The 23,928-nt window shown below is 42.5% G+C and overlaps 1 protein-coding gene across 11 annotated transcripts in view; it reads left to right on the top strand.

Annotated features, from left to right (window-relative positions):
• LOC140902052 (leucine-rich repeat and fibronectin type III domain-containing protein 1-like protein) overlaps positions 1-23,928 on the top strand; it is a 259,736-nt gene that overhangs the window by 63,920 nt on the left and 171,888 nt on the right. For 2 of the 11 annotated variants that reach the window (XM_073321681.2, XM_073321680.2), the window contains exon 2: positions 13,003-13,057. The exons of the other annotated variants lie outside the window; for them this stretch is intronic. The gene's annotated coding sequence lies outside the window, so the exon portion shown is untranslated. The remainder of the gene's footprint in view (positions 1-13,002; positions 13,058-23,928) is intronic. 11 annotated transcript variants of the gene reach the window in all.

The following is a 23,928-nucleotide window of genomic DNA, read 5'->3' as shown; positions in this document are numbered from 1 at the left end:
TTTTGTGCCAGCTTAGAGCATATTCAGAAAGAAGAATTAAAAAGAATAAATTATGTTTAGGGGACATTCGGTGCAATCAGAGCTACAGCAATAACCTAGATTTATTGGAGCAGTGCACCCAGTTATTAAACCTGAACATTCAGATCCCTATGTTCTCATCAGAGTTTCATTTTGCCTATTCTATTTTTAGTCCATGTATTATCAGAAATGGTCCATCTGAATTATCTTTTGTTTCTTTCAGAATATGATAAAATCCCCTCTAGCTAAGCTTAGATGTTTCAAACAAGATTTTGTCCCTAAAGTGAGAAAATCAAGTAAAAAAAACCCAGTGGCATGTTCAGAGAGAGCCAAATTTGCATCCTAACGATTCAAACAAAACAAAGCATGAGATCAGTTTACCGAACTCTGCTTTTATCATTTCAGAATTTGGAATTGGGGATATTTTATTTCTCTATTTTTATGCGTGGTCCTTCAAGTTAATTACGTGCACCTTGCAATCTAATTAAAATATGTTGGCTGCCATAGTAATAAGAGTATTTTAGTAGCACCCACTATGTGCAGTCCACACATAGGGGCCTGCCTGCCCCATAGCACTTACAGTTCTGTAGGGATTGTTTCCAGTCTGATAATTTCTTAGTCGTAAAAATCCTTGTAATTTGTTGCAGATATAATGCTGCACTTCTGTCTGTTACCAAGATGTTTTGTGTTTAGGAGATGGATCAGGTAAGTAGAAGGCCCTGTGTTTTATTTATATTGCAGTATAAAAAATGCCCCAATCAAGAGGTAGTCAAAGTAGATGCACAGAAAACTAAACACAGCACACGTTGACTGACCGTACAGATTAACGCCAAACCCAACATGAATGCAACTCTGTATGCTACCAAGGAAAAGTCCCCCCGTAAATAGATGAGCCTGGTACCATGGCCTAAGTACAAATAGATGGCTTACGTTGACCATAGACCCAGGGGCGGCAGGTTTGTATAATTTTTGGTGGTGCCCAGAACCCGCCTCTGTCCAAGCTCCACCCCCACCTGCCCAAGGCTCTGGGGGGGAGTTTGGGTGGGGGAGGAGGTCTGGGGTGCAGGCCCTAGGCTGGGGCAGGCGATTGGGGTGCAGGATGCAGGCTCTGGGAGGGAATTTGGGGATGGGAGGGGGTGTGGAGAGAGGGGGTGAGGGCTGTGGGGTGTGGCTGCAGATGAGGGGTTTGGGGTATGGGAGGGGCTCAGGGTGAGAATGGGGTGTAGGGCGTGAGGGCTCTGTCTGGGAATGGGGGGGTTGGGGTGTGGGAGGAGGCTCAGGGCTCAGGCAGAGGGTTAGGTGCAGGGGAATGAGGGCTCTGGCTGGGACTGGGGATAAGGTGTTTGGGGTGTTGGGGGGGCTCAGGGCTAGGGTTGAGGGTGCAGTGGGGGGGTGAAAGCTCTGGCTGGGGGTGTGGGCTCTGGGGTGGGGCAGGGCTGGGGATGAGTTTGGGGTTCAGGCAGGCTGCTCCGGGACAGGGCCAGAGAGGAGGACTCCCCACAGCCCTTTCCCTGCTGACAGCAGTGAGCTCTGGGGGATCAGCCCCCCTTTCCCACCCCCTGAGCAGCACACTCACCCCCACCACTGTCACTGCATGTGTTCCTAGGGCCCCTCTCAGGTCCAGGAATCTCCCTCGTCTCCCCCGTGGTGAGTGCCGGGGGGTGCTGTGTGCACCTCCTCCCTTCCTGCTGCCCCTCACTGTAGTCTCACTGGGAGTGAGGGATGGGGCTGCCTCCTTGCCCAGCATGGGGCAGGAGCAGTGACTGCGGGCGGGGGGGCCCCCTGTGCTGGTGGAGGGTCCTGCCGGAAAAGGGAAGGGTCTTAGGTGGAATGGCAAGTTCAGTCAGTCTGCCCTTTTCAGAGTAACAGCCGTGTTAGTCTGTATTCGCAAAAAGAAAAGGAGTACTTGTGGCACCTTAGAGACTAACCAATTTATTAGAGCATAAGCTTTCGTGAGCTACAGCTCACTTCCTCAGATGCATATCATGGAAACTGCAGCAGGCTTTATATATACACAGAGAATATGAAACAATACCTCCTCCCACCCCACTGTCCTGCTGGTAATAGCTTATCTAAAGTGATCATCAGGTGGGCCATTTCCAGCACAAATCCAGGTTTTCTCACCCTCCACCCCCCCCCACAAATTCACTCTCCTGCTGGTGATAGCCCATCCAAAGTGACAACTCTTTACACAATGTGCATGACAATCAAGTTGGGCTATTTCCTGCACAAATCCAGGTTTTCTCACATCCCCCCCACCCCCATACACACACAAACTCACTCTCCTGCTGGTAATAGCTCATCCAAACTGACCACTCTCCAAGTTTAAATCCAAGTTAAACCAGAACATCTGGGGGGCGGGGGTAGGAAAAAACAAGAGGAAACAGGCTACCTTGCATAATGACTTAGCCACTCCCAGTCTCTATTTAAGCCTAAATTAATAGTATCCAATTTGCAAATGAATTCCAATTCAGCAGTTTCTCGCTGGAGTCTGGATTTGAAGTTTTTTTGTTTTAAGATAGCGACCTTCATGTCTGTGATTGCGTGACCAGAGAGATTGAAGTGTTCTCCGACTGGTTTATGAATGTTATAATTCTTGACATCTGATTTGTGTCCATTTATTCTTTTACGTAGAGACTGTCCAGTTTGACCAATGTATATGGCAGAGGGGCATTGCTGGCACATGATGGCATATATCACATCGGTAGTCTGCCCTGGCAGTTGTGATGGGGGGCACTAGGACCTTCCAGGAGCAGTTGCTGCAGGGAGGCAGCATGGAGCTGCACGGAAGAGGCATCCAGGGATGCTCTGTTCTGGGGCCTGGGGAGGTGCGTGGGGGCAGCAAGCGGAGGCCGGGGGACACATAGGGGAGGCACAGCGGGGTGGCAGGTGGGTTGGGGGGAGACACCCAGTCCCAAATATTGGTGGAGCTGGGCCCCTGGGCTCTGAATATTGCTGGTGCCAAGGCACCACGTGGAGATATAACTTGTGGCGCCTGCATGGACCCCAGGGTGCTGGATTAGCTACTGAACCACACACACACGCAGGGGTCTGTGCAACATGGGAGCAAGTTGGAGTCAGGACAGCAGTCTCCAGTGCAACTGTCAATCCGTTTGGTACAATCCAGGGAAGAAAGCAGGAACTGATGTGATGTTATAGCTAGTGTGTAAATCACAACTGCCCCCCAGTGGATGGAATCAGACCTGCTTCAGCATGTGGTATTAAGGCTTGGTCTACAGTTAAAATTTAGGTTGACATAGCTAAATTGGTGAACGGTGTGAAAAACCACCCCCCTGACCAATGTAGTTATTCTGCCCTTATCCCCAGTGTAGACTCAGCTATGTCAACAGAAGAATGCTTTGATCAGTGTAGCTGCTGCTGTTTGGAGAGATGTTTAGCCTCTGTCTAAGGTAGATAGAGATAATATAGAAACTACATCTGAACATCCATACTCACACCATCCCTTGCAGAACAACCTGAAATGCTAGCCATTATCTTCCTCATCCCCGAAAGTCCAGTCAGTTGCATCAGTATGTGGGAAGCCAGAAAGTTGAAAGTCAAGCCCCACATCCAGCAGAGTTTCTTATGCCCTGTTTGTTGCAAAGCCATAAGGCATGGGACACAGGATATTGAGGTTATCAAACCCCACCAGATGTTGGTCTGACTTACCTGAGCTTTTACAAGAAAGTGATATAAATAATACCTGGCACCATATTAATCCACTTCCATGAAAGGAACTGAACTACAGGGATGGGTCACTCAGTAATTGCCCTGTTGTGTTCATTCCCTCTGAAGCAGCTGGCATCAGCCACTGTTGGGAGACAGGATACTGGGCTAGATGGACCATTGATCTGATCCAGTATGGCCATTCTTATTTTCTTATGAACTGGGAAAATTTTTTCAATCAGGCTCAGCTGCCATTTAGGAGTGTCTGAAGAGGTAAACCATTAGGCTCTTCACTTTTATGTGCTCATGACAATGCAGATGGATAATCAAAGTGCTGATTCATTCCTACAGTCTTCATAGACTCCTAAGATAGTTGGTCAATTTTATGCACTGCAACACCCCAGAAAGCTACTGTGGTGTGTGGGGGGTGTAGCTGAGCATTTATCAAAGCTGACAGTTATTGGTACTCACATGATCTTCAGAGTGAACCAACAGGCTGTGGATGAGTCAGAGGGAATGAAATCTGATTTCTCACCTCTTTCCTAACCTGTGTTGGTAGCAGGTTCTACAGAACTAGGAAAGAAAACCATGTAAGAAATATGTGTAATGCAATCTGTGAGCACAAAAGAAAAATCCTCCAGGACTTCAGACCCTGTGCCTGCTCCTTCTGCAGCAAGGAAAACAGCACGAGCAATGTTCGTGTTGGATGGAAGAATAAAGTTAATGCAACCTAATACAGACTGTCAGACAGACCAAAATGAAGTGTCAGTAACGAAAGCACTAAAGCAATTTAACTTCATAACAAGCGAATGGGACTGAAGAGGGCTCTTCCATTAGTTTGTTGTTTTTTTTTTTTGACAGCAGCAGCTCATTTGGTGCCCACTGCATCAGTGTCATTCATGCTGTTTCAGATTCTGTTTGCTGCATTGCAATCAGTAGCTCATGCTGTTTTCCTCTTTTCGGTAATGAGGTGGGCACTACATGTCGTCACAGTAAAACAAACTTGAATTTTGCATACAAACAAAAGACGGTAGTACCAGCGATATCTAGAAATGGGTGAAACACCCCCCCCCCGATTGGTTATTACAGCAATCGTTAAAGAAAAAACAAATTCACTATTGCTGTAAAGTGTGCAAAGGAATTAAAGAAGGTGCTAGGGAGTATTCTCTCCCCACCATTCATGCAGTGTGTATACACACGTATACAGTAGTTCTCCAAGGAACAGAAAGTAATTGCATGAAATAATTTCTCTGTGTGGAGCAGGAACTGTCTTTTTATTACCTGTTCATGCAGCAACCAGAACAATGGGATTGGAAGCTTTAGGTATTACTGCAATATAGCTAATATGTCATGATAATTTAATAATGTGAAACAAGTGTTTATATTATTAAGAGGCTATTGTCTGTCCATATTTTTCTGCTTCATAGCTCTCAAAACAAACACTTGTACATCTTCTCTAATAACATCTCACATTTATATAATACCTTTCAACTCACTGGTTCCCAGAGTGCTTTATTAGCTATATACAGCACCAGTAAATGCCTCTGGGGCAATGGGTGGCAACCAGTTAATACACAGTCCATACAATAGTGACAGGGGAGGGTAAATTCTGGACAAGACTTGGGCAAAACTCTGCTCTTGTTTAAAAAACAAAAACAAACGTGCCCCATGGGATCTTTTATGTCTATAACCCACAAACAGCGCTGTGGTTTTTAGATTCTCCTACAAAAGATTTGTCCTCATCTGACTGCTTGCAACATCATTTGTCGACTTTAAAAGAATGAAGGGTAAAGTCAACACTGTTGGGAGATTTGAACCTGTGACTCCAGGGAGCCTGATGTTTAGAGCACTGAGCCATGCCTTTTTGAGACTCCTAGTCTATTGTTATATGAGGTTATGGAGGGGTCTAGCAGGCAGCATATAGATTTTTGAGTACAATACATACGATATAACCTTAAATCTATAAATAGTAGTAGAACACAAATGTTTTCATTCTACAGCTCACTTTGTAAGATATTTCTCATGTACTGCTTTCTTTCCCCAGACACCCATTGTACTCTCTGTGTGCTCTGATGGGCATGCAGTCTACAGGTGATCCATGGACCACAATTTGAGAGTTCTTGATTTGTAGTTACATTGATGGCGTCATCAGGGAAATGCTGGCTCTGACAAGGGTCTTTCCTCATAATGGACCATGAGTGTGAAATCAGGCAATGGAACTGGAGGAGAATGACATCAGATGCACCCAAGCCATCAATAATGCTGGGTTGAGTACTTCTAAGAAATTAAAACAGTCATAAGAAGAAACCTGTGTTCACCATTTGTATCCTGCAAGACATGGTGTTTGCCTCTGATCTCCAGACTTCACTTTGCCTGCCAGAGTTAGCAGGACCAATACAGCACTTTAGTTTTGGTTGTGCCATATTTTGAGGTCTTAAGAAGTGGGTAGGTCTTCTGCACAGGGGTGAATTTCATGCACGCATGAAATCATACACCATTATATATGCTTGCAGATACTAAATGATCCATATGTATCTTGCATATTTGCATCCATCTGCCATGTTCAGGTAATATTTTTCCAATTTATAAACAGCTGCTGCTATTCTGTATCCACTATTAACAGCTGTGAGGCAACTCTGTTCATTTAAAAAATCAACATTTGAAGCCAGACTTGCTGTAAACTGAGTTCCTGAGAGTAGAAGTTGATTCAGTCAGTTACCTGGGGGAAAGAATACTGAGGAGTCATCTACTTGGGTGCTTCTATCTGGATCGCTCAGCTGAGGATAACAGCTGAGAAGGCTTGGCTGAAAGAACATGCTGGGATCACCTGTACAGTTTTCCGAGTAGAAACCAGATCTTTGAGGAATATAAGCTAAAGAACTGATAAAGAGCTGTTCTTAGTTTGCATCCATTTTTCAGCTGTGTGTTTTTTATAAATTTGCAGCTCTTTGCTCCTCAAGTCAAGTATCTTTCTGCTGGCCTCACCATAATTTAGAGCAGCTTCAAAATGTCTGAAGTACACTGGCGTACAATTAATATAATCTGACCTTCTATATAACACCGGTCATAGAACTTCCCCAAAATAATTCCTAGAGCAGATCTTTTAGAAAAACATCCAATCTTGATTTAAAAATGGAGAATCTACCACAACCCTTGGTAAATTGTTCCAGTGATTTATTATCCTCATGGTCAAAAATAAAAGGAGGACTTGTGGCACCTTAGAGACTAACAAATTTATTTGAGCATAAGCTTTCGTGAGCTACAGCTCACTTCATCAGATGCATTCAGTGGAAAATACAGTGGGGAGATTTATATACACAGAGAACATGAAACAATGGGTGTTACCCTACACACTGTAACGAGAGTGATCAGGTAAGATGAGCTATTACCAGCAGAAGAGCCCGGGGGAGGGAGGGGAAACCTTTTGTAGTGATAATCAAGGTGGGCCATTTCCAGCAGTTGACAAGAACATCTGAGGAACAGCAGGGGGGTGGGGGGAATAAACATGGGGAAATAATTTTACTTTGTGTAATGACCCATCCACTCCCAGTCTTTATTCAAGCCTAAGTTAATTGTATCCAGTTTGCAAATTAATTCCAATTCAGCAGTCTCTCGTTGGAGTCTGTTTTTGAAGTCTTTTTGTGGTAATATTGCGACTTTTAGGTCTGTAATCGAGTGACCAAAGAGATTGAAGTGTTCTCCGACTGGTTTTTGAATGTTATAATTCTTGATGTCTGATTTGTGTCCATTTATTCTTTTACGTAGAGACTGTCCAGTTTGGCCAATGTACATGGCAGAGGGGCATTGCTGGCACATGATGGCATATATCACATTGGTAGATGTGCAGGTGAACGAGCCCCTGATAGTGTGGCTGATGTGATTAGGCCCTGTGATGGTGTCCCCTGAATAGATATGTGGACGCAGTTGGCAACGGGCTTTGTTGCAAGGATAGGTTCAGAACGCCACTAACCATCACCTTCAGCCCCCAACTAAAAACTCTCCAATGCACCATCAAGGATCTACAACCTATCCTGAAGGACGACCCATCACTCTCACAGATCTTGGGAGACAGGCCAGTCCTTGCTTACAGACAGCCCCCCAATTTGAAGCAAATACTCACCAGCAACCACACACCACACAACAGAACCACTAACCCAGGAACCTCTCCTTGCAACAAAGCCCGTTGCCAACTGTATCCACATATCTATCTGGACAGTCTCTACGTAAAAGAATAAATAAACAACCATCTCTTTGTTATGCTAAATAGATTGAGCTCCTGGAGTGTATCACTATAAGCATGTTTTCCAATGCTTTAAACATTCTCATGACTCTTCTCTGAACCATCTCCAATTTATAAGACCATAAGAATGGCCATACTGGGTCAGACTAATGATCCTTCTAGCTTAATATCTTGTTTTCCAACAGTGGCCAGTGCTAGATGCTTCAGAGGGAATGAACAGAACAAGGCAATTAGCGTCTGATCCATTCCCTGTTGTACATTCCCAGCTTCTGGCAGTCAGTGGTTTAGGGACATCAGAGCACGAGATTGCATTCGCTGACCATCTTTACTAATAGCCATAGATGGACCTATCCTCCATGAATATAGCTAATTCTTTTTTGAATCGCATTATTCTTTTGGCCTTCACAACATCTCCTGGCAATGAGTTCCACAGGTTTACTGTGTGTTGTGTGAAGAAATACTTCCTTATGTTTGTTTTATATCTGCTGCATATTAATTTCATTTGTTGATCTTTGGTTCTTGAGTTATGTTCTTGTGTTATGTTCACTTACGTTGTTCACTTTCTCCACACAATTCATGATTCTCCACACTCTATCATGTCCCCTTTTCAAGTCATCTTTTCTAAGCTGAGCAGTTCTAGTCTTTTTACTCCCTCTTTGTATGGAAACTCACATAGGTGCTGGAACTAAGGATGCTGCTGCACCCTCTGGCTTGAAGTGGTTTCCATTACATACAGGTTTACAGATTTGTTCAGCACCCCCACTGTACACGTTGTTCCAGCATCCCTAGAAGCCCCTATTCCTAATAATTTTTGTTGCCTTTCTCTGTATCTTCTCTTATTCTAATACATCTTTTTTGAGATGGGGTGACCAGAACTTCATGCAGTATTCCAGGTGTGGGAATACCATTTATTTATTTAGTGGCATTATATATTTTATGACAGGTTTCGGAGTAACAGCCGTGTTAGTCTGTATTTGTAAAAAGAAAAGGAGTACTTGTGGTACCTTAGAGACTAACCAATTTATTTGAGCATAAGCTTTCGTGAGCTACAGTTCACTTCGTCGGATGTCAACAAGGAAGTGAGCTGTAGCTCACGAAAGCTTATGCTCAGATAAATTGGTTAGTCTCTAAGGTGCCACAAGTACTCCTTTTCTTTTTATTATATTTTATCTCTTTCCTAATGAGCAGATGTTTTCAGAGAACTATCAACAATGACTCCAATGACTTTCCTGAGTGGTCACAGTTAACATAGACCCCATAATTTAGTATGTATAATTGGGACTATGTGCATTGCTTTGCACTTATCAATATTGAATTTCATCTGCCATTTTGTGGCTCAGTCTTACTCAGTTTAGTAACTCTTCGTGGTCAGCTTTGGACTTAACTCTTTTGAGTAATTTTATATCATCTGCTAATTTTGCCACCTCACTGTTCACCTCCTTTTCCAGATCATTTATGAATATGTTGAACAGAACAGGTCCCAGTACAGAACTTGGGGGAACACAGTATTTACCTCTCTCCATTCTGAAAACTGACCATTTATTCTTACTCTTTGTTTCCTGTCTTTTAACCAGTTACTGATCTATGAGAGGACCTTCGCTCTTATCCCATGGCTGCTTACTTTGCTTAAGAGCCTTTGGTGAGGGACCTTGTCAAAGGCTTTCTGAAAGTCCAGGTACACTATATCTATTGGATCACCCTTGTCTACATGATTGTTGACTCCGAGAAAGGATTCTAATAGCTTGGTGAGACATGATTTCCCTTTACAAAAGCCGTGTTGACTCTTCCCCAGCATATTGTGCTCCTCTGAGTGTCTGATAATTCTTTACTATAGTTTCAACCAATTTGCATAATACTGAAGTTAGGCTTACCAACCTCTAGTTGCCAGGATCGCCTCTGGAGCCTTTTTTAAAAATTGGCGTTACAGTAGCTATCCGCCAGTCATCTGGTACAGAGGCTGTTTTAAGCGATAGGTTACAAAGCATCATCATCATTGGCGGTCCCTCGATTCAGGGATGATCTCTACCATGGATTTACATATGGATTCTGAGATGACTCGGACGTCTGGTCTTGGAATCACAGATCCGCCTGCAGTAGGTACTTTCTGGTGGGCCAGCTGCCTGCTGGGAGAAAGTTTTTTCTTTTTCCTTCCTTCTCTCTTTTCAGCATCAAGGTTACATACCATAGTTAATAGTTCTGCAGTTTCATATTTGAGTTCCTTCAGAACTCTTGGGTGAATATAATCTGGTCTTGCTGATTTATCAACATCCTTCTTGAATTATGGGCATCAGAACTGGACACAGTATTCCAGCAGTGGTCACACCAGTGCCGAATACAGAGGTAAAATAACCTCTCTACTCCTACTCAAAATCCCCTTTTATTCATCCCAGATTTGCATTAGCTCTTTTGGCCACAGTGTCACATTGGGAGCTCATGTTCAACTGATTATCCATCACAACCCCCAAATATTTTTCAGAGTCACTAATTCCCAGGATAGTCTCCCATCCTGCAATCTTGGCCTTTGTATGCTTTCTTTGTTCTTTCTTTGTTCTTTCTTTGTCCTAGATGTATAGATTTACATTTAGCTGAATTAAAACACATGTTGTTTGCTTGGGTCCAGGCAATCCAGATCACTCTGATTCAGTGACCTTGTCCTGTTCATTATTTATCAATCCCCAATTTTTGTGTCATCTGCAAACTTTCAGTGATGATATTATGTTTTCTTCCAGGTCATTGATAAAACTCTTAAATAACATAGGGCCAATAACGGATCCCTACAGGACCTCATTGGAAACATGCCCATGACAGTTTCCCATTTACAACTACATTTTCAGACCTATCAATTAGCCAGTTATGTCATTCCCTTACTGTGGCTGGGGAACTGCTTATTCTGGCTATGTCCTCACCTTCCCATGCCTCATACCCTGGTGGACTGGGAAGACCTGGGTGTACAGCTGGCCTATATAGCTTTACAGCAGCCAGAGATCTCTACCAGCACGCGCCTTCATGCCAGGGGGAACATTCAGCTCTCCTTGTAGGTCTCTCATTGCACTGTTGAAATGGAACAAAGGGGACTTAGTTTGGATCACAGTCTGGCTAATAATCATGTTGTGTATTATTATTTGAACACCCCAAAATGTTAAACACTTTACAGCACAAAAATAGTACTCACTCCTTCCCCACATTGCTGACAGACAAGTAAAATAGCAGTTACATTTTAAGTAGCATTTCTGAGCCTTTCCTAGTGGTTCCTCTTGGTTAGAGCTGTCAAATCATTTGTGACATAGCCTGTATTGGAAGAAGCCCCATTGCAAACTATTTTCCATTCAGCTTCGTTAATTAACAATCAAATGAAGTTGTTTTAAATATTTAAATAAAATATGTAATGTTTAAAGAGTCTGCAGTGAAGTTCTGCTTGAAAATATCAACTCTGAAAATAGCTTTTATTTAAACACAGTTCCCTGGTGATACCTGTCATGCAGACTGCCACTCCTCGTAGGAACCTGCAATGCATGGAGGGAGTGTTTCTGCAGAAAATTTAAAGGTGTTTTGGGTTTAAAAAAAAAAAAGTTTAGGTTTTCAACAAAAACTCAAAACTTTCCCCCGAAAGCAGTCACTTTTCACAGTTTTGCTTCTCTGAAACCCCAATTTTCTGTCAAAAACTGTTTCAAGAGAAAATTTTTGACCAGGTCTAATCCAGATACTCGTGCTTCCAGTAGATGCCACTAAGCAGGGCTCTGCAGACTGCATTTCTGAGCTAAAATTGCAAGTGAGGGCTAGTTTTGTCCTTGATGCAACTCCATTGACATCTTTGGGAATTGTGATGCCAGAGCACTAATTGTGTAAGTCACATGATAGCATAATAGAATCTTGATTTTTTTTTTTTTTTTTTACAAGCAACTATCTTCTGAATGACTAATTTTATGAACCATTTTTCCCAGAGGGGGGGAAAAAATCAAAACAAAAGTGATACCAATGAAGAACAAGTTGACATCCCTTCACATTTCAGTGCCTACAATGAATTGTAAGTCACTTTTTGCAGTGGTTTGAAGGACAAATAGAAAGTGAGGCATGCACCATGCTTGAATTTACACACCATACCTACTGTAATTTTGATACATTCAACTTTGTGAGCTCCTCAGTTCCTGGTTAGTTTGTAAAATAGGGTTCTACTGTACATCCCACAGAGGATTCTTGGGGCAGGCAGGGGAGTGGTGCCTAACTTGTTTTGAGCCCTATATCAGGTTCATTTTCTGCCTTTTCAGTTGCCCACTTTCAGCTGTTTCCAGCCTTTGCTGAGTACATTGAGCAATGGCCTCAGGCATTTTTGTGGAGGGGAATCCTCAAAGAAGGCCTCCCACTTCTTGAAAAATATTTCAAGTTTCGAATGCATGAATAGATGTAACTTCACTTTTTAAAGTCCAGTTCTCCCTACCTTCTGTATTGTAGCTCCTGTTGGACTTACAGCTCCTCATTATCTCTCCATTTATCACCCCTTAGGAAACTGTTGTGGGCAGCTAGAAACTTGTCAGTGGGCGGCTAGAAATCCTGTTTGGAAAGCATGGATTTAGTGTGACTTAGAAAACACTACATTTTTCATATGAAGTATGCAAAAACTAGTTCTGTGGGGGTGCAAACCCTGAATGAGCAAGGCTCAAAACATGAAGTGCCTTGGATAATTTCTTGATGCATTGCTTAGGAGTCAATCTGACTGCACAGCCAAGCAGCTTTGCATGTCATTACCTTTAGTTTTGCATCTTGCAGTTCACTCTACTCTAATCAAGTGTTCTGTATTATTTAGTGTAAACCTGAGAATTCTCTACACTTCTACTGATATGAGGAGAAAGTCACCATTGAAGGCACTGGTTGCTGCTCACAAATTGTTGCCGCTGCGTTATTTCTGCACCTTTAAGTCCGTTCTGATTATCTTGCAGCATGGAAATGTGTGGTGGTAACACTATAAAGGACTTTACATTATAGTCACAAGCTGCCTTCACATCAGTCTTTTTGTTCCTAAACCAATAGTTTATCACATCCACATTCTCACTGCATGTCTTTTATAACTTCCCATTGTCTAGGGATTATGAACTTCAAGGAAATAAAAGAAGGAAAAGAGCAAGGAAGAAAAACACAGTGAGTTGGCTCTATCAAAACTATGTGTAGTAGCCCTTAAGTCAAATCTTTCTTCTAAAGACTGCTTTATAATTTTCTCTCTTTCCTGCTGAGTTCCCTTTATGTGACTGCTAAAGTGCAGGAGCATGCACTGTAACGTCACAGGGTAAAGTTCTAGCAGCTAAAGTGGGGGCAATTTAGTTGCGCATGTAAATGTTGCCATTGTACTCCAGAGTGCTCCTTAAAATGAGCCAAAACTGGAGTAGGGAGTTGAACCTGAATCTTGTGAATTCCAGTTCTGCACCTTAATCAAACAAATATAACAAGAATCTGCATTTTTACATGTGTAGATTATAATCTGCATTTTAGCATGGCTGGGTCTGTCGATTGCATTTAATGCATTTGCAGGACTTTTCAGGGCGCTGTTGAGGTTTCTGCTTTGAATATATTTTTTAAAAACACTCACAAGTTTCCTAGTGGATTCTCCTAAACAAGGAAAGGGCTTTGTGCTGTCAATTTGAGCTTGTAACAGGTCATATCGGTTATTCACAGTTTGTAGTTTTTCACTTAATGTTACATCATGGCGCAAAGGCATCCATTTTTAAACACAAGAGCCTTAGCAGCCGCTGATGCTGTTGCAAGGAAAACTCCATTGGTGCTTCAAGAACTGCAGCATATTCAGCCAAGCAGATTACACAGCATGGCTCTGGGCTGCCCTTCTTTCCCATGACACACGTAGCATGTTCTGTGCCACTTTACTGTGACTGCCAACATTTTTCTGGCATTGGCCCCTTCTTCTTTGGCAGTGTGGTGCTAGCTAAACTCTTAAAAATCCCAGCAGTTGATTTAAAAAAAAAAGAAAAGAAAAGAAAATTAAGAGCGTCAACAAAAAATCTGTAGTTAGAAACCTGAGGTGAAATCCAGGCTTCACTTAAGTCCTAGGCTGATAGTGTAAGGCCTGAATGTACTGTTAGATCAGGGGTTCTGAAACTTCATTGCGCGGCAACCCCCTTCTAACAACAAAAAGAAAAGGAGTACTTGTGGCACCTTAGAGACTAACCAATTTATTTGAGCATAAGCTTTCATGAGTTACAGCTCACTTCATCATTTTTTCTTGGTTTGTGTGTATAAAAACATCTTCTGTATTTTCCACAGTATGCATCCAATGAAGTGAGCTGTAGCTCACGAAAGCTTATGCTCAAATAAATTGGTTAGTCTCTAAGGTGCCACAAGTACTCCTTTTCTTTTTGCGAATACAGACTAACACGGCTGTTACTCTGAAACCTTCTAACAAAAATTTGCTACATGACCCCAGGAGGGAGAACCAAGGCCGGAGCCCCGCAGCCTGGGCGGGGGGGGCCAAGGCGCGAACCCCCACAGCCCTGGGGGTGGGTGGGTGGGCAAGGCCCAAGGGCTTCAGTCCCAGGCGGGGGGCCTGTAACCTGAGCCCTGCCACCCAGGACTGAAGCCCCCTGGCTTCCCAATAGCTTGTGTTTGATTAACGCATCTCTTCCCAAAAGGCATCCAGTCTTGATTTAGAGCAGTCTTTCATTTGTGGACCCCCTAAATATTTTCAAACGGAGGTTCTTGATCTCTAGACCCATGCTCAATCCGCTCTCTCAAACACTCCTAAATTTGCCGATCTTAAGTGACCGGGGGCCTGATTTTCAGAGGCTTCTGAGCTCCCCTGCAGTTCCTGCTGTCTTCGGTTGGACTCCTGCTGCTCGGTAATTCTGCAAATCAGGCCCTGTATAAAAGCACTGAAATAAGGGTGACAGATGTGAAGAATCTTGGTGAATAACCTTGTTTTATCCTGGAGTATAATTCCTACTCACTGTTTTAGGACTTATCAGAGAGTAGGATGTTCCAGCCCTAAAGGGTATCAGCCGTGTTCAGGCATTTCCACAGCAGCTGGCTTTATAACTTCTCTGCGATGAACCCTATCATGCTATTTTAGGCAGGTAGAACAGACTTGTTACTCTGAGATAAACGATGAGTGACCAATCCCCTCAAACTCTCACAGTTTTAAAATGACCCTCCTGTTTAGTTTCTGAGTAGACTTTCTTGACCCAGTCAGTTACTGCTGTGGAGTCTGGAAGGTGTTTAAAACCTCTGCATTCTTAAAAGAGCTTTTTGGACAATACGGTGCTTTCTTCTAGAGTCAGTGGATGCTATTTATTGGGCTAGGGTAACATTTTTAAAACCATGTAAGGCCTCCCACTCACTAAGATACTTAGGTACCTAAATTGCAGATTTAGGTGCCTAGCTAAGTTTTAGGCTTCATGGTGCTCCGCATAACTCCTGCCTAATCCTGTAGGCTCCTAAACTAACTCAGTACCTAACTGCGGGGTAAAAGTTTCCCAGGTGTGTAAGTTTCTGCTTCTGAGCCTCTGTACAGCTGCCTCCTATCCTATCCTATCCTATCGCCCGCCTAAGTCCTGTTAGGATATAGATATTCAGGCCTGTCTGTAAAGGCCTATAGTTTAAAAATGTAGGTCTATGTTTGTCATTTAGCTAGTTATAGAGGTATAAAAGAGAGAATCAAAATTACTGTGTGCCTGTGTAAGGACCTTCTCTCACTGTGTCAGTCTGAGGCCCAGTTCTTAAGCTAAGGTCTTTGGCTAAGCAGCAGAGGCAGCCCATAAGCTGAGACGTGTATGGTCACATCCTCGCATCCTAAACTAGTCACATTGAAATAAGGTGCTATTGGGCTGTTAGGCATTATCAGGACAGGATCGTATTCCTACCACCACCAGATAAAGATGGTTAAAGACAGCTTAGTTTGATAGCATCCTGTCTGACAAGAAATCACTTCTCAGTAGTTGTGGTTTTGAAACCCTCATTTCTGTATATTTTATCTTTATGGCCCCCACTTTTCTATTGTTAATCTGTCTGGTTCTCTAATTGTTTGCTAAGTGTAAGTTAATTAGGGTAGTGGGATATAATTGGTTAGAGAATTCTGTTAGAATATGTTAGGATTGGTTAGGTACATTTCAGTAAAATGATTGGTTAAGGTATAGCTGAGAATATTACTATATCAATTGGGGCAAACAGGAAGTAAATTGGGATTCGAAAATAAGGAAAAAGGAACTTGTATTTAAGCTTGCTGGAAGTTCACCCCATAAACATCAAATTGTTTGCACCTTCGGACTTTGGGTATTGTTGCTCTCTGTTCATGCGAGAAGGACCAGGGAAGTGAGAGCGTGAAGGAATAAACCCTGTTACAGGCCCCAGAGCAGTTCATGAACTGGGGGTAGATAGGTGTTAGTTGGCTTCACTTACATGTGGAGCCCATTCCCATCGGCATATTCAGGACAGTGCCATTCAAAATCTGGCTGGAGGAGACTCTCTAACTCTTTTCTCTCTCCCCTCCCACCCCACTGCTCTTTAAGTATTTGAAGTTGTTGCACTGTGGATACTTAGTCATTGGGTCAGAGCGAGTGAGAGAGAGAGACTGAAAATTATTCTGTCAACTGCTGGTTAGGGCACCCACCAAGGAGGGGGAACCCCAGGTCCTGCTCCCCTGCTCCAAACTGGTACAGTTTCCACAGGAGAGAGGGAGTGCTACCTCCAAATTTTCCATAGCTCCGTGGTCAGAGCACTCTCCTGGGAGGTGGAAGACCCCCCCCCCCCCCCGTTCAATCCTCTCTTCGCCTCAGGCAGAGAGGGAATTCACTCTGAGTCTCCCACATCCCAGGGGAGTGCTCCAACCACGGGGCTAAAGGTTACGAGGTGGGCAGTGGGACTACCTCCTCCAGCTGCGTTGCATGAAGTTGGGGAGGCACTTCACTCTTTCACAAGTAGTGGCTTAGATGCCTAAGCTACCTGCCTTCGGGAGAGCAGTTCCCATCCGTGAGTTGCTAGCAGATGTAGGAGCCTCTTTGCACCCTGGATTTAGGTGCCTATCTCCATGAGGGGGTGGGATGTGGGACACACCCAGTTGTCGGCATCCCCTGTTAACTGGCTTTAGGCAGCTCCTGGTGTAGTATGCTGACTTTTGTGAATTGCAGGCTAAGGTGCTTCTCTCTCTCCCCCTTCATTGTATAGGAACCCTAGGCACCTAACGCAGGCTTTGTGAATCAGTTGTCTTCTGTGACTTCCTAGGCCCCTAAAATGTTGGTATTGCAATGCTCCCCATCCCAGCGCCTGAGTACCTTTATGACTCTGTCCCTCAGTGACGTAGGAGTCAAAGGCCCTAGTTAATAAGAGCCCGATTCTGTCTCTCTTATAATCAGAATTTTATTCCAGGAGTAAGTCTATTGGTTTCAATGGGACTAGTCACGGAATAAGTTGTTACTTAGTGGATGAAATTCTTCCTTGTGCAGAGGGCTAGGCACCGCTGCAGTCCTAGGTACTTAAATCTGGTGTACAGCTATAAGCAGTCTTATTCGGGTATAACTGTGTCCATCTAGGCAGTTGCACTTATGTTAACTATATCTGTCTCTAAACAGATGTAGTTAAATCAGTACAAAACTGTGGAGAACGACTCCAAGAAAAACCAGCTCGCTAACTGGAAAGGTATTCTGACCATCCTACACAATGCTGTTCAAATTCAGATTTCCTAAAGATATAAAAGTTAAAGCCAGAAGGAACCACCAGATCATCCACTCTGACCGCCTGTAGATCACATGCCACTCATGCTATACACCAAGCCCCACAACCAGAGTTAGACCAAAGTACTACAACTTTCTGGAGACCAAACTATCATGTGACACAGGCAGAGAGCAGAGATGCACCCATGCCCGAGGCCTCTGCAGTGGCAGGGAACTGATTCAGCGAGATGTCCAGATCCTAACCAGTGATCTGCACTCCATGCTGTGGAGGAAGTTGAAAAACCCACAAGCTCCCTTCCAGTCTGACCTGCAGGAAAATTCTTTCATAACCCAAACTGCGGTATCTCCATTAGAAACTGAGCACATGAACAAGACCCACCAGTCAAGCACCTGAAAAAGGGAATTCTCAATACCCCCTCAGAGCATTGGCACATCCCATCCAATGACCCATCTCCAGCCATGGCCATCTATGATGCTTCAGAACAAAAACAAATCAAAGGGTGAAAAATTCCCTTCCTGATCCTTTCAGGTGACAGCTGAAGCACGAGATTTTTACGAACATAAGATATGAACAGGAAGGGACTCCCCAGCACTGCTGAGTCTAGTCCCCCATCACCGCAGACAACTCTGTCATATAATCCCACTCATAAATGTATCAAATTCTTACCTTAAAATTATTTCAGTTGTTTGCCCTCACAACTCCCTTTGGGACGCGGTTCATAACTTCACTCCTCAGATGGTTAAAAACGTTCTTCTGATTTCCAGACTGAATTTATTCATGACCAGTTTGGTCTTGTGCCAACATTTTAATTTAGGTTAAATGGCTCTTCACCCTCCCTTATTTTACCCCCTTGTGTATTTATAGAGAGCAATCATATTCCCCTCGGCATTTATTTTGCTACGATAAACAGGCAAATCTCTTCAACCAATAATGTCTCATTTGGTACCGTATCAGACGTGTTCCTGAAGTCCAAATATATTAAATCTATTGCATTTCACTTATCTAAAAAAATCAGTTATGTGGTTAGTCTGGCATAATCTGCTTTTGGTAAATCCATGTTGCATCACATCCCCTTTTCCAGTTACCTCCATAAATTGAATTATTATTTCCTTCAGAATTGTTCTAAACGTTTGCATACTACTGAGGTCCAGCTAATGTGTCTATAATTTCATAGATCATTTTTTCCCCCTCACTTAAACATAGTGATTCTTCAGTCATATGGTATTACTCCCAAATTGAAATCCTTGCTACTTCAGCAATCTCATGTGCCAGTTCTTTCAGTATTCTGGGATGGAATTATCCAGTCTCCCCAATTTGAGCACATTAAGCTCTTTAAATTTTGCTTCCATCTTGGATGTGGTGGCTTCCATTTCTGTAGACTCATTTCCATCCGCCTTCATGCCCAGGTTCTATATCATCATCCTAATTGAAAACTGAGGTAAAATATTCATTTAGTTTTGGGGCCATACCTAGGTTATCTTTAATCTCTACCCCATCCTCATTGCATAGCAGCCCTTTCTCATCTTTCATTATTTTTTTTATTTATATAACTAATAAAACCTCTTGATTATTTTAATTTCCTTTGCAAAGCCTAATACAGATGGGATTCGCAGGGGCAGAACTCTGAGTGAGAGAGAGGCTGATAAATAATACTTGGCATTTTTACAGTGCTTTACGTCTTCAAAGCGCTTCACAAAAACATGTATTAATTTTTCTTCACAGCCTTCCTGTTAGGGAGGTATCCATTACTGCTGTCTCCATTTAATGGTTGGGGAACTGAGATGTGGTGGCTTGCCCCAGGCCACAGTGTGAGTCAGTGGATTAGAATTCATCGGTGCCTGACTTAATTCCATGCATGCTGCATTGGTCCATGCTGATCCTCTTGACACTGATTGTAGAGCTTTGTTTAATAACCATGTTGGCTACTTTTTTAATGAAAATGACCCATGTTATAAAAATATAATTATAACCAATTATTGTTCAAATGCATCTATTTTAAATTCTCAGCAATCTGTCTCTAATTTGGTATGTGCTATTACTATGGATATGCATGAATCAGAATAGACTGACCTAGCTGCTGTTCAGAAAATGCTAGTGAATAGCCATAACATAGGCTGAGGTGTCTGGGCAGCTGTGAAAGAATGTTTTTATTCAGACAGACAGACAAAAACTTTGTCACTGGGCAAATAAAGATGTTTTACCTCTGCAAGTTGATTAACAAACCTTGTAAAACCTCATTAAAGACGCTATACCCTAATTACTTTGCCCCAGATGTATTTACCATTTTCTCATTACTATAGTTGTTTAAAAAAAAAAAGGATGGGGGGTGGGGGGGAGAGCAAACTCACTCTAGTCTACTGAATAAAATACAGCAGCACCCTGATGTGCTCAAATCTGCGTAAAATGCAGATAGGCTCAGATAATGCTGTTTTAGTGTACTGGAAGCATAATGAGCATATACCAGATGTAATTAAAAGGGCCTCTAATTCATAAAATAAGCATCTAATTCTTCTGTCTTGACAGTTGGATTGTTTCAGCATTCCAGTGTCTTCATTATACAAACAATAAAATGTAAGCAGAGATAAAATTTAAAAAAAAATTTTAAAGCTCAGCAGTAAGATTGTTATTTATAGTACAGTAACATCCAAAGTGTATTTGGGTGTTCTACAGACAGAGATACCGAGTCCCTGTTCCAAAGAGCTTACACTTGAAAAGGGAAACGCAAAACTATGAATGCGTGGTGGAGGAAAAAAGATGTCTAAAAACTCTCCTTCCCTATGTGTCGTCATGCTTGTCTCTTCTTCTGCAGTTTTCCTGTGATCACCATGGCTTCTAGGCAACAAGTACTTTTCACATAATGGCTATTTGATTTCTGAACTCCTTCCTGTTTTGTTCTTACACCAACACACAGCTCTGTTAATGGATCATCATCATCATGTGCACTCTGAGCTTCTCTTTAGCAGAGAACCCTTTTTTACAAGTAATGCAGTGACTCTGATGTGCACACCAGGTTCTAGGTAAGGAGTGCTCAATTCATTTTCACCTCTGATCCAAGATTGGATTTGGACTCAAATCTCCAGAGGTGGCAGGGAGAGCATGCTAATCCATGGCACCTCAGGGCTGTCCTGCTGCCATCTTCTGACCTTTTTGGGGCTCTGGATTCACTAAGATACTTAAGCACATTCCTAATTAATACCTGGGTAGTTCTATTAACTTCAGTGGAAAAACTGACTGCTTAAAATTAGGCACAAGTTTAAGTACCTTGCAGAGGTGGGCTTCAAAGTAAAGTAGAATTTGACATCACTGGGGTGTCTTTTGTTTATTTGTGACAGACCCATGTTACTGACTGAATTTCTACAGCCTGTATTATTATGCTGCTTGTGTACAGTGCCTTGAATAGATAAAAATGGACCAACAGCCCCAGAATGATAGTTTACTAGAAGGAAATGTCTGCAATAGGGCAACACTAACAGAGCAAAGTATTTATTAAGTACATAATCTCTCTGCAGTTTAAAAAAAAAAACCCACACAAACATGCTTTTGATAATCCCAGAATTGTCCATTCTACCACAACTTGATTTTTGAGAATGGAAATAAGTGCAGTGCAATGAAAATAAACATATGAAGAGCCGCATTCTGTTCTTGTACTTGGTACAGCAATAGCTTGTTTGGTAATCTGTCTGTTGAATGTGATTCTGTCTGAGAAATCACATAGAAGAAACACGGGCTTCATTTGCAAGGTGGCCAAGGTGAATAATTAACCCATTTTATCTCAGTTAGGAACAGGAGCATCTTAAAAACACCATTCCAGGTTGCCACCGATGTTCAAAGGATTGAATTTGCCCCTCTACAGAGGGAGACCAAAAAGTCTTAAGGCCCTCTTAAATGAGCTTTAGAGTTACATAATAGACCTTGCGCTACTTCTCTACACTTAAGGTATGCAAAAGAAGATCTTGCTAGCTCTCTGCCAGTTCTGTTATCACTGGACTCATTTGCTGGTCCTAAATATTTAAGGATTTAAGCATTTGCTGTTTGCATCCTTTTAAAGATAACTGAAACAATAATAGCAACCGGTACAAATCTGAGACCATCAGTAAGAGCATGTACGTGTGTTGTCAGGGAACAAATAGAGGAGCCAAGAATTCCTCCTGGCATGGAGTAGAAGGCAGTCAATGCACAATCAACCTATGGAACTCATTGCCAGGGGATGTTGTGAAGACCAAAAGTATAACTGGTTTCAAAAAAGTATTAGGTGAATTCATGGAGGATAGGTTTGTGACAGGTTGGACCCCCCTTTTGGGATGCCACCTGTTGTATTGGGATTTCACTGAGCCTCCCTGCTCAACTAGCCAGGGCTCCCTCTCCCTGTTTTGCTGAATTAGGCTCTCTGACAGCATACACACAGGTAGGGATGCACCAGCTGTAGAATCACACAGAGTCTGCTAACAGCTCTCTATGAGAAGACCCAGCTAGGAAATCACCCGACACTCAAGCGCAGCTATCCTCTGGAAAGTACACCCAAAACAATATTGTCAGATTACCAAGCAAATAAAACAAAACACGCATACTAAGCTTAAGATCTTAAAGGGCCTGGTTTCAAGAAATAAATGTTGTTTTAGGCAAGTTGCTGAGTTTCTGTAGCTTAGAGTTCCAGGTATTTCTCTTTACAGACTAGACTCCTGTCTTAGTCTGGACTTAGCTCTTGCCTTTCCCTCAGCTCAGTTCCTTTGTCTCTTCAGGTACTTTCAGCAGTCTCACTTCTTGGGCAGGAAGGCAATGGAGAAGAGTCCTTAAACCCTGACTGCTAGAATCTGGGACAGGTGAACAAGGAATGGATCACTTGATAGTAATTAGGATCCTGTCACCAGCCACTGTTGGATAGGACAGAATACTGGCATAAATGGACCATTGGTCTGCCCCAGCGTGGCTGTTCTTATAGGAACAATATTTTGAAGCCTTTTTACAGTGAGTTGAAAGCTCTTCTGTTTCCAGCAGAACAAATTTTACTCCCTTGCTATGCAAGCAGGTTTCTCTAAGATATGGTAGACTATAATAAGCAGAGATTTCCTAAGCACCTGGACACTAATAGACTTAAAGACATCTGTCCAATTTATTTAGATACAATTTTTGCAGGACTGATCTAGAAGATTTTACATTCCATGCTGCAAAAAAGAATTCTGGTCACACATTCCCAATAAATAAACCTGCAGGCTGCAACATAATGAAATTGTAGAAGTATTAATACTATCTGTAACTTTCCCCCAGAATCTTGCTGTCCCACATAAATAGATACAAAGAAGAAAAAGGATATCTCTTACTTTTCATCTTGCAGACATCTCAGGCAATTTTATTCAGCACCACTAATGGTTGCAGAGAAGAAGAAAAATTTTCCCTAAATGTATTCCAGCTTTATTCCAGAGTAACATCTTAACCCATATACATCTTCCACAAGGCTTTGACCATTTTCACTTTGAAACTAGAACACAAAGTCAGCTTCTTACTGATCAAGGTGTTGGCAGTGAATTAACTTTAATTAAATGCTTTTGCAGAGCTTTGAGCTAAAGTGCTATAAGTGTGAGATTCACCCTTGAGCTGATGTTTTGCATAGGGATGATTTTCACCAACTGTTTAATATTATCATTACTCCATGCACCCATTGTGAGCCAGCAGTTGCTTTGGCTACTGTTAACTTCATCAAAGGGTATGTCTTCATTGCAAACAAAGGGTGTGTTCTGGACTGAGGTTAGCTAACTTGAGTTAAAATAGAAATGAAGAGATGCAACTCTGCTTTTAACTTGAACTGCTAACCCAAGTTAAAAATCCATTTGACATGTCTTCACTGCTGTTTTAACTTGAGTTAAGAACACACCTTTTTTTGGTAAAAAGAAAAGGAGTACTTGTAGCACCTTAGAGACTAACAAGTACTCCTTTTCTTTTTGCGAATACAGACTAACATGGCTGCTACCCTGAAACCTTTTTTTGGTAGTTACATAGCCAGTGTGTGTCACTATAGGAGTTGAAAATATACATAACAGGCCAAATTAGTCTCTTGTGTAACTCTGTTGACTTAAATTAAGTTGTAACAGGAATAATGACAGGTTTCAGAGTAACAGCCGTGTTAGTCTGTAATCGCAAAAAGAAAAGGAGTACTTGTGGCACCTTAGAGACTAACCACTTTATTTGAGCATAAGCTTTCGTGAGCTACAGCTCACTTCATCGGATGCATACCGTGGAAACTGCAGCAGACTTTATATATACACAGAGAATATGAAACAATACCTCCTCCCACCCCACTGTCCTGCTGGTAATAGCTTATCTAAAGTGATCATCAGGTGGGC

The sequence above is a fragment of the Lepidochelys kempii genome, chromosome 23, assembly GCF_965140285.1.
Source record: "Lepidochelys kempii isolate rLepKem1 chromosome 23, rLepKem1.hap1, whole genome shotgun sequence".
Classification (NCBI taxonomy): domain Eukaryota; kingdom Metazoa; phylum Chordata; order Testudines; family Cheloniidae; genus Lepidochelys; species Lepidochelys kempii.
This window is presented reverse-complemented; position numbering and strand designations above follow the sequence as displayed.